This window comes from Hemiscyllium ocellatum, chromosome 40 (genome assembly GCF_020745735.1).
Source record: "Hemiscyllium ocellatum isolate sHemOce1 chromosome 40, sHemOce1.pat.X.cur, whole genome shotgun sequence".
NCBI classification, from domain to species: domain Eukaryota; kingdom Metazoa; phylum Chordata; class Chondrichthyes; order Orectolobiformes; family Hemiscylliidae; genus Hemiscyllium; species Hemiscyllium ocellatum.
In genome coordinates this window covers 30,693,696-30,698,661 of record NC_083440.1, presented here as the reverse complement: position 1 = coordinate 30,698,661, position 4,966 = coordinate 30,693,696, and the positions used below count along the sequence as shown (strand labels likewise).

Here is a 4,966-nt window from a genome sequence, read left to right as displayed (position 1 = left end):
CCCAATATTCCTTGATTATCTGGTGACTACCAGATCCAACACAGCTACATTGCCCTCCAAATTCTTGGTTGTCAATTCTCAATTGTGAATTCAAAATTTTCCATGTTCATTAACTGAATTCTTTGCTTTTTTGGACTGGTGTGAATCTTGTTTTATAAACTCTCTATCAAAGTGTTAGATATTGTCTTGTGCTGTCAAAGTTACCAGCGTGTGCAATGAAGAAATAAGTTACCGATCGATTTGCAGTAAGTCAAATGAAATGGCAGATAAGGACATTATAAACAATAGTAAGTCTAATGATTGGGAGTAGATTCGGATTAGTTTATGTTTTCGATGAGGTTGCTGCCCACCATTCCTGCAAATACATTCACTTCTGTCTTCATTTATTTAACAACTGCCAGTTCCAGCTGGTTGATGGTCACTTTGTCCACATCCCTCCATTCCTTGCACATCCATCTGCTTATGGACTAAAAGACACTTAAATACACCGATCATATATGTCTCCATCCCTGATATTATATTCCAGGCATCTACTGATCTCGGTGGAAAAACAACCTTGCCCTACATCTCGTTTGAACTTTCACACTTTCGTCTTAAATGTATGTTCCACAGTTTGAAACATTTCAATTCTGGGAAAGAGATTCTGACTGACCACTCTATTTATGTGTCTCATAATTTTATACACTTCCACGGAGTCTCCTTTCAGCCTCCGCTGCTCTGAGGAAAACAATCTGAGTTCTTCCAGAGTCTCCTCATAGCTCGTACCATCTATTACAACAAGCATCCTGGTAAACCTCTTCTGCACCATCCACATCCTCCCTTAATGTGGCGAACAGCATTCAACACAACACTCTAAGTGAAGCCGAACTGAAATCTGATAAAGCTGCAACATGACATCCTCACTCTCCTTTCTTCCCTGCACTTTGTATAGAGCCCATGAGCTTCTGTATTTCCCAGACGGCTCAATCCTGTATAAACTTTACCTCACAAAGTTACCCATCCCCTAGCCCCAGCCCTATAGTGTCGCCGTGCCAACCATCACATGGCAACCACACCAAAACCGAGACAGTGATGGTGATTCGAACTACCATAGTAACTCATGTCCTCGTCTCCCTCCGCCTCTAATTTGGTGCTTTTCCCATCCCTCCACAATACCTGTCTACTCTGCCTACAAGCAGGCTGCCCCCATGGCCCAGAATTGACTTCCCCAACATCATTGATACTGTGAGGGCTCCAGAATATCTCCTTGAGAATTTCATCGAACTGATCCACAAATGACAGGAACGGACAGTGTCAGTATGGATTGGTGGACGGGAATTTAAGATTGAAAAATCTACTGGAATTTCCGGGGATGTTATGAGTAGTTTGTGTGGCCAACTCTCTTGACTGCAGTGGTACAGATTCCTTAATCCTGATTGTCCCAAATTATGTCAAAGTCCGTGGACATGCTGTGCCAGGACCTCCTGACTGAATCCTGTCTTCCTTGCCCTGACTGAGAACTGGTTCACTGAGGCTTTGAGACGTGACCATTTGTTTGAAGCACGTGCAGAATGTTTGCTGCTTTAGCTGCTGTTCCAAGTGCCTGACAGGCCAGCCGCTTTTTGATCACCGCTAACAATAACGACAAGGTGCCTGGCGTATGTCTGCGATAATCACCCAGGCAAGACAGGAACACTGTTTAACATTAATTTCTGATCGAGGCATCAATGTGTAAAAAAGCAAAGGACAGGCAGAGATGTTATGCCAGTCCCTGAGCAGGACGTGTCTCAGGCGCTGGAGAGTTCTTAGAGTAATAATGTACTTTGTGGACAGGTAATTCTACATCTTGATGCACTGCTTTTTAAAACTCTGGCTCATTTCGCCTGCCCCGCAAGTTTCTATTGGACTGGTTAATGTGAGAATCGGCGCTCAGAGTAATATACCCCTGACTTGCTCATTCATGATACCACACACAACTGTGTCCTACATCAGTGAACATGTAATCTGATTGTACTCACAGGCCTTTGAATTGAGAAAATAAAGCCGCCCAAACACACCTATCTTGCACGCTGATGTCAAACATTCTTAAAGATTTACAATAATTGTTGCCAGGGTTGGAGTGCTTTCAGCTACAGGGAGAGGCTGAATAGGCTGGGGCTGTTTTCCCTGGAGCTTCGGAGGCTGAGGGTTGACCGTATAGAGCTTTATAAAATCATGAGGAGCATGGATAGGGTCAACAGAAAAAGGTATTTTCCCTGCGATGCGTAGTCCAGAACGAGAGGGAATGGTTTCAGGTGAGAGAGGAAGAAGTTAAAAGGAACCTAAGGGGCAATGTATTCATGCAGAAGAAGGTGTCTGTGTGGAATGCGCTGCCAGAGGAAGTGGTGGAGGTTGGTCCAAATACAACATTTTAAAAGCATCTGGTTGAGAATATGAAGGTTTTTGAGGAATATGGGCCAAGTGCTGGCAAATAAGACTACATTAGGTTCGAAAATCTGGTCAGCTGGACAAGTTGTACTGTACACCTCTGCGACTCTATGTGCTTTAAAACATCAGAATTTTCCTTCTTCTCAGTGTTCTCAAAATCTCTCTTTCAATAAATCCGAATCATCATCGTCAGGATCAAAATCTAAACTGTTGAATAATTCAATAGTTTCATCTTCTCCATTTGTTTTCTGAAATGCCATTTGACATTAGGTGGAGCTGGTGGGCAACTTTGTTAAACTTCTGATGTTCGGAGTTGGGAGTTGGTGGGAAGGGGCGGCCTGCACCAGGGATGATGTGATAACATTGAGAGTAAGTGCTGAACATGCAGAAAGTGACAGGTGAATAGCAACCGAGAACAAATTGATTTGCACAAATGCGAGTCTGACTTGACCAAAAGGTTCTCAGTGTGCTTTCTTACACACCGACTCGGGAGACGAGAAATAAAGCGAACACACAAAAAGGTGAACTAATAAAGCTGCTTTTCTGATTGTTTTATGAGGGGTGCACGATTCTCAGAAACACTGCAATAACAGGACGATGTGCGAAGTTGGTTGAGCAAGCTCCTAATCCAACTTCTTCCTGCAAAATTCAGAATAATATTTAGTCCCTAATTCAGGGATGGATCACATATTAAAGCTGACAAGAACAGACATGATCTCAGCCAAAAGATCGAGAAGTCAGACAGCATCCAAGCAGCAGGAAAATCGACTTTTCGGGCAAAAATCCCTGTATCAGGAATGACGCTGGGAGCCTCGTGGGTGAGGAGATAAATACGAGGAGGTAGGGGTAGGTTGAAGGTAGCTGAACTGCAATAAATGGGTCGAGGTGGTGGTAAAGGTGATAGGTCAGAGCGAAGAGTGGAGCAGATAGGTGGGAAGGAAGATTGACAGATGGGGCAGTTCATGAAGATGGTGTTGAGCTGGGAGGTTGGAACTTGGATAAAGTGGGGGGCAGGAGAAGTGAGGAAGCTGGTGAAATCCACATTGATGCCATGGGATTGAAATGTCCCAAGACGGTAGATGAGGCGTTTTTCCTTCAGGTGTCGGATGGTGAGGAGTGGCGATAGAGGAGCCCAGGACCTGCATGTCCTCGGCAGAGTAGGAGGGCGAATTGAAAGCTTTAGTCATGGAGCAGTGGGTTTCATTGGTGTGGGTGTCCCGATGATGTTGTCTGAAGTGCTCTGTGAGAAGGTGTCAGGTCTTCCAATGCAAAGCAGACCAAAGTGGGAGAGCAGATACAATAAATAACATTGGTGGATGTGCAGGTGAAACGTTGACTGATGTGGAAGGCACCTTTCGGGCCTTGGACGGACTTATCCTCAGCTCCACTCCTCCAAGCGATGATGTAAACTGAGCATGCACATCCCTGAAATCTTTCTTGTAAACTTGTTTCAACTTGTCTCTACAGTCTCCACAATCATTCCGATCGTCGGGTTTCCAGAACAGGAAATAATGCTCCAGCTGAATCTGAACTGGTGCATCATAAAAAAAACACAACATCACCTCATTGCTCCCACAGTCTCTGTCACTGTGAACAAGGACCAGGAGACAAAGTTCTTTATGGGATGTTCTCTCAGCCTATGCTGCCAAAATACATTCCATCAGTTCATGTACATCCTGCTCCTGTTAAACCCCTTTTTGAATTAGAGCCAAATTGTCGATTGACTCTTCTTCTGCCCAAAATCTATTTCCTCACACTTCTTCACATTGGACTTCATCTGCAAGAATCCATCTTCCCCACCAAAATACCAATAACCTTCCGACACTCAACACTATCCTGCTAACAGCACTTAGCTTCCCTTTCTTCTGTCAACGACATATTTCGATATTGTACCTGCATACTAGGAAACAATGAACTTCGAGAATACCAAGCACCCCCACATTTACTCAACATCACTGGCCTTTGTTCAGTGAGTGCGTGTATATGTGTGTGTGTGTGCGTGTTTGTGTTTATTGCAAAGTATCCATTTTCACACCCAAACCCCTGGATACTCATAGCAAGTCTTCCTCACTGTCCGATAACTGGGATCATATCATTTGTCCACCTTTTTGATTGCACCATCACATTAACTTTCTGATCATTGTATACCGGGTCCTATCTTTCCAAAAGGATGGTTATGTTAATAATTTCTCACCCATTTTAAACATAAGCGTTCATATTTTACCTTTCCTACCTACAATCGTGAATCGCATTTCACCACATCATGCCTGACTGGATAAATTTAAATTATTTTTCTCGTGAAATGTTCAGACAACTTATTAGCACAGTTAGGAAATTTTGGTCAAGTGGAATCCAAGGAAAGCTCTCCATCTGGATGTAAAATTGGTTTGAAATTAGGAGATAGAAGGTAGAGGTTGATGATTGCTTTTCAGACTGGATGTCTGTGACCAAAGGTGAGCTGCAAGGATCGGCGCTGGGTCCACTATTGTCTATCATTTATATAAATGATTTAAATATGATTAAAGTAGGCATGTTTAATCAGTTTGCAGCTGACACTTCA

At 43.4% G+C, this 4,966-nt stretch overlaps 1 non-coding gene across 1 annotated transcript; it reads right to left on the bottom strand.

Moving 5' to 3' along the window:
- Positions 1–2,962: 2,962 nt before the first annotated feature.
- LOC132834583 (U2 spliceosomal RNA) lies at positions 2,963–3,147 on the bottom strand. The gene has a single exon (XR_009647220.1). It is a non-coding gene; the product is annotated as a U2 spliceosomal RNA (small nuclear RNA).
- Between the last annotated feature and the right edge of the window lie 1,819 nt (positions 3,148–4,966).